Genomic DNA, 12,177 nt, shown 5'->3' on the forward strand with positions numbered 1-12,177 from the left:
TAAGGCCTTACACAAAGTCCCAGGCTGCTCACAGCTCAGAGAAACAGAATAAGACAGAGGCAGTGAAGCCTGTATGGCCTCATCCTCCCTCATAACAGCGCATGGCAAGGACAGGGAGATGTCTGGCTCATAACCAGAAAAATGAAATGATGGGTCAAGAGGAACACAGCAGTGACACTTACCCTTCCCTCAGACCCATGCTTGCACTGAAATGGGCTGTTCTGACAAACGAGAATGGTCCTGGTTTGGTGAATTACGGCTATTCACACTGCAGGAGCAGCAGGAGCACCAGCCAGTGAGCCAAGATTCCTCTGTGCTACACAAGGTACAAAAATATACGAAAGAGATTGCTCCTGTCCCTGAGAGCATGCCCAGTGCTCAGCTTATTTTTAAATACGGGAGGCATGCACAGCCTGCTGCTGTGATGGGCTGTGGCTACTGGAGGAGCCTGCCTCCTTCCCTGATCCACAGCCTGGCTCTGAATATATTGCTGTGCTATTCTCTGCCTCTCTCTCCTCAGCTGCAAATTGGAGCCCTACCATTCAATACAGTGGATTACTTTCAAGGGACTAGGTGCCATAACGGTACAACTGAGCACGTAATGGGGATTCGAGAGGGTTAAACAAGACACTGCTTTCTCTGCTTGCATAGCGTCTGTGTGCTAGCCAGAGGGGATACATGTCCACGTAACAGGCACCCCTTCAGTGCAGTTGCCCTGACTCCTCTATGAGCTGTGTGCGTATACATGTACGTGCTGCTGCCCCCAAAAGTGCTGCTGCTTTATTTTCTTCCTTTGCTGTTCTCCTCACTGGGCTAGAAACTGGCACTGAACTGCAAGTAATTTCCTTTCTTTTTAAATAAATAATAATTTAACAATGCATGCTGCTGAATTCATTCTTGCATCAAAGGGGAGATGATTGCACTTCCCAGGCCGGAAAGGCAGAGAAGGGAGGAAGACACAGCTTTATAATTAAATTTGCTTTTCCTCCTTTCTTTGTGCGTCTCATTAAAAGAAAGAGTAAAAAAATGAAATAGAGAAAAGCACACACAGAACCTTGTTTCTCAGCCTCGGGAGAAAGGCAAAACTCTCTTGTTTGTCTTTTGCTGCTACTTCCATGCAGCCTCACGGATAACCCGGGTGAGAGCCTTTCAGTTCGGTGGGGGTGCCCAGCAGAGTAGGAGAAAGCACAGCAGGAAAAAGCACAGCCATTGCTGCTGCTGTCTGGGGAACGAGCAGAGAGCTGAATCCCCAAGAACTTGCTGTACATTTTCTTTGACACCTGACACACATAACATGCTATTAGGGGCACTATTCACACATGGTAGAGCCAAAGTGCCACAGCAAAGGGCGCTGTGACATGCTTATGATTATTAGGCGAGTCACTGGCTAGCTGTGCTGACAGAGCCGCTGCTCTTCCTGCCTGCTCTGTCTGGGGCCTCAGTTTTACATGCTGAGGCTGACCAGAAGCACCCCACTCACAGAAACCACTGGCATAGAGCCCCCCCAGTACCATGACTTCTCTGGGAGGCACTGACTCTTGTAAGCTATGGCACTAGCAGAGTTTGACGAGCATCCCTGCAGCTCTGACCAACCTCCCCTGCCCAGCGTGTGCTGGGGCTGGGGCCCTGGAAGCCAGCCTGAATCCTGCAGCGTCTGCCTGGAGGGAACACCCCCCCGGGACTGGGGATTACTCACCCTTAAAGAAATTCACTGAATAAGTGAACAGCATGAAACACTCTCATTCAATCAATGCAAACAAGCACGCTGCAACTCTCTCCATAATGACCCTACACTCACAGCCATCTTTCTCCGTGGAAAAATAAATGGTTCCGTATTAAGGAGGCTTTGCCAAGTATAGTTTATGAGAATAACAAAAACGCTTTCCTTAATAAAAGGAAAGCTATTGGAACTTATGTACCTAGATATTGCCTAGGTTAACTCCTTCAGAACATCCTCTTATCTCTACTTTGGTGATCTCTGTCATAGCCTGGGTGCTGCACAGGCTTACATCCTGTGCATGGCATCCACACTGGCTTTAATCCCATGGAAGGACATCCCCTGAACTTGAAAGCAGCTCACTTTCAGCAGGGACTTTGGTCCAGGAACTGTTTGAATTCTGTCTCTCTCTCTTCCCTTTCTCCTTTTGTGTACAGCAAGTTCTCTTTGCACCTTTACTATTTAGTATGGCAGAAGAGGAGGAAATCACCTTCAGCTTTCCTTGCCATCTGCATCCCAATTGCTCCGGTGGGATTTGGGCTGCATTCCAAATTGTTCCATTTGCAGTGGATCTGGGGCACAGGGAGGACAAGCTGACTGGGACAGGTCTCAGTGGATAAGACTCCAGAGCAGCTCGCTTCTGGAGCCTTTCTGTTCTGACTACTGTAGTTACGGCTGGCTAGGGCTGCTGAGCGCTCTCCTTCATGTCACCCCACAATTTACCTGCCAATCTGCAGCATGGACTGCTTAAAACAGAAAGCCCCCCTACAGACAAAATTCAAACACAGGGAAATAATAAAAAATACAAAAGTGGCATCGCTGTGCATTATAAAATAATGAAACTGTTTTTTTCAATTTGTTTCTGCCCCAGATAGTGGCAGTGATCAGCACTTTACTAAAGATGCTTCTTCCACATCCTGGCATATGTTATTACTGTTATTAATAGCGAGCCATTCCCGGGGGCAGCACTCTGTGCAGGTACATTTATTTCCTTCACAGCCCTGTCACCCCCTTGCTGGTGCTCCAGCTCCCTGCAGCACACCCCACTACGAGGCAAGGGGGGCACATGAAGCTCAGGCACCAGCCTACCACGCTCCAGACACAGCCCAGCCTCATTCTGTCACTCAGGATGTGCCTGTTGTTAGTTTTATATCGCCATAATTGCATTGCATGTGCCTCATACCACTGCTATTTCCTGTTCCTTTCTCCTAAATCAAGACTGCCCTTAGGAGGGATAAATAGTTGGACACTACCTCCTTCCCTCTGAGCCAGCAGGAATGGGAGTTTTCAGAACTTGCTGCTCGGCAGCGAGGCAAACTTTCTCTTTCTCCCAGGAAAGCAAAACTTTCTTGTTTCTGAGTGCTGACTTCTGTCCTCTGAGCAGGACTCGACCCGTGTATTTCTTGGGACAAGGGCAGGAGGGCTGCAATAGGCAGGTGCTTGCTCAGGTGTTACTGCAACCACACAGCCTCGGGCTCCCAGGCACTGCCTCACAGCAGGCCCAGGCGTACAGACGTGAGCAAGTAATGAACTGGGACTTAATATAATGTGTAACAGAGATGGAGTAACCACCCTCCAGCCAACCAAGGCGAGAGAAAATGGACAACTGTATGCCTCTGATTCTCCACTTCCCACTGCTTAACTTACCTACCTCAACTGCAATCTCTCCAAGGAACTGACAACGTGTTTCAGTATGTAATACAGCAGGAACATGCCCTTTGGGACTGCATGTCCTGTCACTGCAGAAATCACAGTGATAGCTCAGCCTCAAATCTGGCAAAACAAGAGCAAGGGAAGTTTCTTGAGAGAAACTCCCCACCTGCACAATGCCCTGAGTCTGGGTTCAAAATACACAAGGTACATTCTCTCCTGAGACAAATGTGCCGAGCGCCTTTCCTTTCCTCAGTCTGTAGGATGTAACAACTTCTGGGGGTCACATTTGCCTTCCCTATGTGGGAAGAGGCTCTGTGCAGTCACTAACGTGCTAACTCCGTCCGCAATGCAATCCGGAACTTGTGAGCGCTGGAGAAATCAATACAAGCGGGCAGTTCAGCTGCTCTTTGCCCACTGGCCATGTTTGTCAGCAGCACAAGGGAACAGTGTAGAGCTGTTTAATAACACAGCTCATTAGGCTTCTGACAACAGGGTATGATGGAACTGAGCCCTCAAACATTGAGCCTCGTGAGTCTATTTGTATGTGCACTTTCAGGTTGGGTATGTTACATTTCCCAGCATGTGAGGAATGCATATCGGGCACAAGATCCAGAGGGAGATTCCCTGGGGAAACGCTGTAGGAATTCCCCTGAGGGAGCAAAACAGAACGCTCAGGAAAGTGCTTGGAAAACAGCTTACATGAAGCAGGTAGAGATGACCTAGATGTGACAGCTTCCTAATGGCGAGAAAGCTGGCAGAGCTCGGTTTTATCAGGGTACCTCCAGAAGAACCACTTCTGGCTGCTCTGCTCTAGGTCACAGTTATCCTTGCCCCAGGCTCTTGGCTCTAGGCTTCTCTGTTGCTTCAAATACCAACACTCATTGAGAAGCAGAGTTGCAATGAACGGTCAGAATCGGGTTCATAGCACTCTGCCAGTTGTGTTGAAAAGTCTCACTGCAAACTTAGAGGTGGTTTTCACATGAGGGGAGCCAAGACCCTGCACCAGCTAGCGAACAGAACGGCGAGGAAACAGGCTGCCTCATTCCTACGAGCCTAGCCACCTAAGCCATTGCATGCTTTTAGAAAGACACCCAGCACCAATTCAAGGAGTTCCAGTAACAGATCCTCCACTACAATCCTAGGCAAGCCGTTCCAATACCTCATTATTGCATTGTCGAAATTTCATTTCCAGTCTAAGTAAGACTAGATACCCTTCTAGCTATTTAACTTCCAGGCACCAGATCTCACCATGGCCACTGTCTGCTAGATTAATGAGCTTTCTATTATCAGAAATCTCTCTCCTTGTACTTAAAGGCTGTGATCAAGTCACCTCTTTAGCTTCCTTTGTATATACCAGATGCAACTCCTTGGCACTGTCACATCTCACAGAGTTGTATAAGGATGAATATGTACAAGTCGTGGTTCTACAATGACAGAAAACAGACTTGCCAGAAGTGCAGTCATTATTCAGAGCTGTTCACTGAGTTTATCTGCTCTGGACATAAAATTCTGATAAAAAGTCACTGGCTGGAGCAGCTATTCCATTGCGGTTGGTCAGCTAAGTCAGATAGAACAGTTTCAATTGAAGATCATGGAGGTGTATAAATGCTCATGTTGACTCCTCTGAGTGCTTTTGCATGCAGGCTTAGATTACTTTTCAAAAACTCTGTATCAGCAAAATGCATCTGCTTCAACATTTGGGGAAGAAGTATCAGGGATAAATTCAGAGTTTCAATTTTTCCCTAATATTCAGGAGGGGTAATATGATTTTGGCAGAATGGGCACAGACTCAGTGACAAAACAGGCTCCATATTTTCAAAAGAGCTCAGCACCTGGGTGAATCCAGGCTGCTCTTTTGAAAACCAGGCATTAGCAAGGTAGGTGAAATCATGCAGTTTAATCATAGTGATTATTTACAATATGCAACCTGTTATGCCATTCTCATTCCAGCTCTTTGGCTGTTGCCACAGCTTTCATTTTGTTATTTACGTTTCCCCCTTGACTTCCTTTAGCAATGTGGCTACTTATTTCTCTTCTCCCTCTACCTCATGAGAGCTCATAAAACAGCATGACAAGCCAAAGATCTGAAATACATTAACACACATAGCAATGCCGCTGAACCAGAAGAATCAAAATTAACGCAGTTTGGTTCTTGCCTGCCCAGTCCTGGCTTTCTTATTCTCCACACAAACATCCTTCTCTCAGCTTGAAATTAGCATTCGTTTTAAATATTTTCACACTCTAAAATTGTTCCTAAATGTGCATATTAGCAGGTGGAACAACTTACTAAGTTACTCTTAGCAAGCTAACATTCATCTCAACAAAAGCCTATTATACTTAATATACATTATACTTCTTACTTCCCAGGATCATAAAACCCAGAATCACTAATGAAACCAGCATACTAACTCTTCACCTGGGACTAGAGAGATCAGGGTGTCAAAGGCGGGGGGGGGGGAAGAAAAAAAGCATACATTTTAGGTGTGGAAGCACATTTGTGCAGGAGACATTTGTGTAAGTTTAGCAAGACCTACATGTTCACAAGAGGTGGAGAGATGCTCCTTCCACACAGATTTCCAAACCAAATGATGTTTATAAGAACTGTCAAGACAATATTTGCTTGATCTGACAAAAAAAAAAAAAAGGAAAAAAAAAGTTGAAAAAAATGTTGTTCGGGGAAATGGCACCAGAAAACAAAAGCCAAATCTGTCATGCTGGGACCTTGCTGTCAGACATCGAATTTAATAAGACAACACCTTGGGTCTCTAGGCCACCTTTGGTCTTTGATGGTGACAGAGCAGGTCACCTTTGGTTGTGCCAAGAGAAGGACAGGGCTCCAACTTCTGCCCAGGCTCCTGGAGGGCACAGTGCTTGCTCTGACTGTTGGAAGGAATCTAGTACTGCTACAGTTAAATCACCTGCAAAAGCAACACTAACCGCACTTACAAAGAATCTTTTGCAGGTGTCTGTAGAGTCTGTACAGAAGAAAACCAATGTGCTGGGGGGAAAATGACCTTCGCAGAGCTCTGTCCATTCAGGTTTGTTAACACCTCTTGCTGGGGTGACTACCTGGTAAAACATTACCACCAGATCCGGGGCAGAATGTAAGGTGCCTTTCAGCTGCAGACCTGTCAAGGACACAGGACTATGGTAGGCAGGAGTTTGAAAACACTCAGCTGCAAAATGGGAAGGGGGCTGGTGTTAGGTATTAGTTTAATCCACATCTGAGACAGAATTGGGTCAGACTCCTGAGAAGATGCACACACAGCATTGGCCAGGGAGGAGGGAGCTGGGAGCCCTTGTCTTACCTACTCACCAGCACACACAGTCCCAGGAGTGAAAGGGCTTTGCTCAAGACGTGTAATGTACAAAGTCCCACCTAGTAACGCCCAGAAGGTTTAAATTTGTTTTTGCACTGTTCCTGGGTTGTAATTGTTAAGTAAGGATCAAAGAGATTTTGGCAATTTAGTTTGAGCAGAGAAAGGAGAGAGCATGGAGGGTTTCTAAAGGGTTCAGACAGCTGAAAGACAGATAGGCGTGCTTGGGACACTTCGGGAAGTGGGACTGGGATGGGGCTATGTTCCAGCCTGGATATGCACATACTGGGGACTGGGGACTGCTGCTAGGCTGCTGCTACTGTGACGGCAAGAAGACAGTGTGATGAGCAGGGAAACCCAGCTGGCAGCCTCCATCACCAAGGGGAGCACAGGATGGCCCCTGTGGGACGCACGGTGCTCGAGCCGCGTATATCCTACTCAGATCACTGCTGCTACTCCACAGGAGAGAAGGGGTAGTGGCAATGCTTCAATACATACCTCTGCATTGCAGCAAGTACGCAGAGCCCCAGCACCCCGCAGAAGGGGAAGGGACCAATGTGTCTGGCCCCACCCCGGTCCCACCCACCTTCCCCAAAACCACAACTCAGAAATCCACTCTGGCTGGCAAGTCTCTCCCCTTCCTCCTCTCCTCCTTCTACCTACCTGTTTGCCAGGGATGGTATAACAGGGGCAGAGGATAAATCGGGTGCTATATCAGGGTATTCTATCCCTGACTGTGTAAAGAGCAGCTTTTGTGACTTCCTGATGTGATTTACCATACAATGACAACCTTTAATGTCCGCCAGTGTTATAATCTACTTTATCTTAATACAATCTTCCCCTGCTGAACCCTCCAGAGTCTTAACTGCTATTTTCAATGGAATTTTTTTTATTATTATGACTTGATACTGTGATTACTGTCGCACTCCCGCTCTTTGTGGAAGGGGAAATTAATAAGTTTTTTCTTAAGCACTTTGCACCAGAGCTGAATACCAATCAGCCCCTAAGCTGGGTTCCTGCGCCTGCTGGATTCAGTTATGATCCTTTGCTCTGACTTTCCAAGATACAGCCATTTTCAGATCAACAGCATGTCAGCACATCAGACCCTGTTTCACTTGCCAAAGGTCCTCATTGCGGTGAGGAAAGGTGACAGGCACTGGGTGGGGGAATGCGTGGCTTTTCTACCATTCTCCTATGGCTACCCCATTCACAGTGATCTCCACTCACATGCCCCTGTATGAGGAAATTTGGACTCATCATGCTTTAGAGAGGAGGGTCTTCCTAAACTCTTACTCTTCTTAAACTTCTCTTCTGCTCAACAGAGTCTTCTGCCTTTCTGGTCTGCACAGGCCAGCAGTGACCTGGTCTGCAGCATTTGCCCAGAGAAGCTGTGGATGCCTCATCCCTGGAAGTGTTCAAGGCCAGGTAGGCTTTGAGCAGCTTGGTCTAGTGGGAGGTGTCCCTGCCCGTGGCAGGGGGGTTGGACCTGGATGATCTTTAAGGTCCCTTCCAATACAAGCCATTCAATGATTCTATGATTTGTATAAGCAAGCAGTGAAAGGAAGGCTTACCCACAAAATGCTGTTTCTACCATGACGATGTAATATTTCTTCCAGTACTGAGAGTGCATTCGGTCCGTCACTGAAGTACTTCACTGTGAAAGATGGCTTGCTGTCCCGATTCCTCAGCAATACACTGCAATAATTGAAAGGCAGAGAGAGCGTCATTGTTTCCATGCCTTGAGTTAGATTGTTCCCACTTTGCACTTCACCATATTGCTAGCTACGGTGCAAAGTGATTTCCTTCTACGAGGTAGCATTTCACACCTTATTTGGACAGGTGTAATTGAGCACATAAGGGTGAGGATATGCAGGGGAATACACTTGAGCTCTCATTTTCTACATTTTTTCTTCTAAACGAAGGCCTGAAACGCAGGCGCTGGGTCAGTATACCCAGCATCCTACAACTGGGAACACACGTGGAATGGATGTTTAATTCAGAAGGCTCCACAGAATAGATACCCAGCCTGCCTCAGTGCAACCAGCCAAAGGCATTTCCTAACTCTCTTAAAATCACCTATGGTACAAACATCTAGATGGAACCGACTCTAAAATACTGCAGAAAGAGATCAGGGCAGAACGTGGGCATCGTGTGTGTCCTAGGCTCTTGGGGATGGTGCTATAGCATTTGCCTTTCCCTTTCCAGTTCTTTCAGGACCATCAAGCCCCCCTGACCTCCCAACTAGCCAACTGCTAAGGCAGCAGGGTAAGCACTGGCTGAGTGAGCAGCCAGGCTCAGAGCCCAGGAGGCAGAGCTAGTGCCAGTATTGACCAGGAAAACTGAAAAAAGTGAACATACTCTCTGTAATTAGTCAACTTGATGGATGTCATCAGGTTTGTTTGCTTCCTGCAAAGATGCCAATAGCCTAACAGAGCACACTTCCCCATTATGTAATAAAACCATACAGGTAATTAAAAAACTCCTGGCAGGACTACAAACAAGAACATTATCTATGAACTCTTTCAGTGGAGCAAGAGGAAATGGAAACTGAAAATTCCACTTCATTTGAAGGGAGACAGATTCAAGGGATATTTGAATAAGAGCTGGGCCAGCAAAAACTCGTATATACATCAACATCACCCTCTTTTCTGCTACACAATACCCCCTTTGGCTATTGCAGCATTTCTAAAGATCCCAAATTAAATTAGGGCCTCTCTGCACTGCTTTTATTCTATATCAACACCTTTGAGATTTTATAGAAAAACAGGCAAAAATAGGCACGTCCTATTTTTCAATTGAGAAGGAAGAGACACGGGAGTTGTCCTCTGTCTCACTGGTCAGTTCCTGAAGTGCACAGATATTCTCTTAACGCCTAGTCCAACGCTCTGCTCTGCCAGCTCACTCAGCCCCACTCCTTTACAAGGAGTAGAGGCTGCAGCTGAGCACTGTGATGGAAGAACGCTTGGAAAGCAAGCAGTGGACAGCAGTGGCAGGCTTTGCTGGCTGTCAGATTCATCTGACTTGGAGTTAGGAGGGAAAGAAGGGGCAGTGATGGGATAAACAGCCTGAAACTGTGGGCTAAGCAGGAGGTTCGGTGAGGATCTTGCACCCTGCCTCTGCTAGCAGTGAAGAGCCCGCTCACAAGCAGGGACAGAAAACAGAGGAAAGGAGGGAGAGTGCAGGAGGTGAGAGTCAGACCTCAGCACAGTTCCCTGTCGCAGTGGCCTGTGGGTGGTTTCAAATTCCATTTTATGGCTACAGCAAGCAGCTGAAGATGCAGCTGGAGAATTAAATAAGCTTACTGGCACACTGACAGCTCATTAGGTATGTAAGCCCAGCAGCACGCAGCGCAGGCTGGTGCAGAAGAGGGCACACAGCAAAGGCTTTGCAGAGGCAGCTCTCTTGCTGGGGTACCCCAGCAGCACACCACGCCGGCTCTGAACAGCTCAGCGAGGACAAGGCAGGCTGCCCGGGTCATGGTTCTTAGGATATTCATAACTGCAGCGATATCCTTTCTTTCTTCCAGGGCTTTTCTCCAGAAGAACTGACTCTCCAGGTGCCTTGCAGAATATATCAGGCACCTTTTTGCTCATTACTGACATGCAGCCTCCACCTCAGTAAGCCTCTGATACTTATCTACTGACAGGGGCAAGAAGCAGAGAGCAATGTGTCCTATTTAAATGCACTCAGCACCTCATCACACCAGTGGCTGACAGCATAATAGCTTCATACAACTCCTGCTGAAGCCAGAAAAATCTAAGTATGGGCTTCAATGAGAGCCGGGTTTGGCTGGTAAAAATCACAGATTTATGACAAGTCCTTGCCAAATACTGTATATCATTCCAATTTCCTTCCTCTAGTGTACCTGAGAAATATCACCTTCCTATCAAGGATCATGAGCAAGCAACTGTGACCTTAATGTGCATCAATATTAAAGGGCAGTTGCCCCAGACAGCAGCTTAACGGGAGATTTTGGGCAGAAAGGTCAATCACCTATGCCGCATGCAGCACAGATAACAGCAGGTTTAAGTCAGAAAGCAGCATTCGACAGCTACGGGGACATGGCTGCCTCCTGCTATTCCTGTTGGTCAGCGATCAGCTGGGAGGCCTTAGGTGACCTTTCCCTGCCTCAGTTTCCCCTCGATCACAAAGCGATTAATTTGTTAATGCTTCTGCCCCATTAAGGATTAACGGGCAGTGCTCTGGGCACGTGAGCTAGTTCTTCGCCAGGTACGGAGCCTCACACAAAGTGCTGACACGAGCGCAGATCACAACAAAATGGGATACTAGATACGCAACGGGAAGAGGCAGAGATACACTGATGAAAGCTGTATCAATTGGGTGACTCACCAGAATCCAAACAGTCACCAGGGCTTAAGTGCGGTTTATTTATAGCTGCTGTGAGCACAGAGCAGCCAGATCTCAGAAAGAGAGCTGAGAGAGGAAATGTGTTTTTTTTTCTATTATTTTACGTCTGGGGAATGTTTCTTGCTCACAGGAAGCGATAATTAAATCAACAATTAAAGCCACAAAGATTCCTGAGTCACAGACAATAGTGCATTGTATCTGACCTCTTCTGCCGGGCTTACAAAGCTCAGAAGTGATCTTGCTGATCTAAGAAAGGTAACCCTCTGGTACAGGAAAGTCACAGGCAGACAGAGCTGAAGTGGGAAGGAAGCAGAGAAGCAGCCAGGCTGGCTGGAGAGGAGCGGGGTGGACAGGGACTACACCCCTTCTGCACCACTCAGCCGGGGCCCTGATCTTCCTTGGAGGCTCTGACACTACAGATAATGAATTTTTCAAACTGCACATTGACAGAAATAGCATGAAACTACCCTGAGGTAAGCAATTTCTTCCAACACTGCTCCTTCAGGTCTAGGAGACAGGCAGTACCAGCCAGCCCGGGAGCTAGAAAACAGCTCTATAGAGCCTGCCCAGCAGCCTCAAAAGGAATAATGCCACTCCTATTCTTTGCCAGCAAGAGCTCTCTCTCTTCCACCACTGCAAGAAAACAGCAGACCCCTTTACCTCAATAAATATTTCTTATTGTTTACAAAAGCATCATTAAAGAAAAAATTAAGCACATGAAAGAAAAAATAAGGCAGAATTTCTCCTAGCAGTCTTTTGGTGGCAAAGCAGCCTTATTAGTGGATAGGAGAATTCCCAGTGCAGCTTGTGTTCTAAAACATGTGGGAAATAACATCTCTCGGTGACTTTTCTCCAACACAAAAGGGTTTGTAACAACAGTGCTGACAGGATCCGAAGCTGGAACTCCAGATTTTCAGCTTTGACAATGGAATTATTGCACATTATTCTTTCTAAGCGAATTAAACCCATTAATCATCATAATTAGTAATGCTCTGTGTCAGTGATATGGTAACAGAGCTAGTCATTATACTGTGCTATTAAGAAACTAAAGAATGATACTACAGCCACTACACGCTGCTGCTGTCACTGGCTGGCTGCGGAGGAGGCTGTTAATGCCCAAGG

At 46.9% G+C, this 12,177-nt stretch overlaps 1 protein-coding gene across 5 annotated transcripts in view; it reads right to left on the reverse strand.

Annotated features, from left to right (window-relative positions):
- Positions 1-8,382, reverse strand: part of DISP3 (dispatched RND transporter family member 3) — a 114,260-nt gene extending 105,878 nt beyond the window's left edge. For 3 of the 5 annotated variants that reach the window (XR_007164675.2, XM_048067431.2, XM_048067428.2), the window contains exon 1: positions 8,259-8,382. The gene's annotated coding sequence lies outside the window, so the exon portion shown is untranslated. The remainder of the gene's footprint in view (positions 1-8,258) is intronic. The other 2 variants (XM_048067430.2, XM_048067429.2) reach the window with 2 other exon arrangements.
- Positions 8,383-12,177: the final 3,795 nt, after the last annotated feature.

This window comes from Anser cygnoides, chromosome 23 (assembly GCF_040182565.1).
Source record: "Anser cygnoides isolate HZ-2024a breed goose chromosome 23, Taihu_goose_T2T_genome, whole genome shotgun sequence".
Lineage (NCBI taxonomy): Eukaryota > Metazoa > Chordata > Aves > Anseriformes > Anatidae > Anser > Anser cygnoides.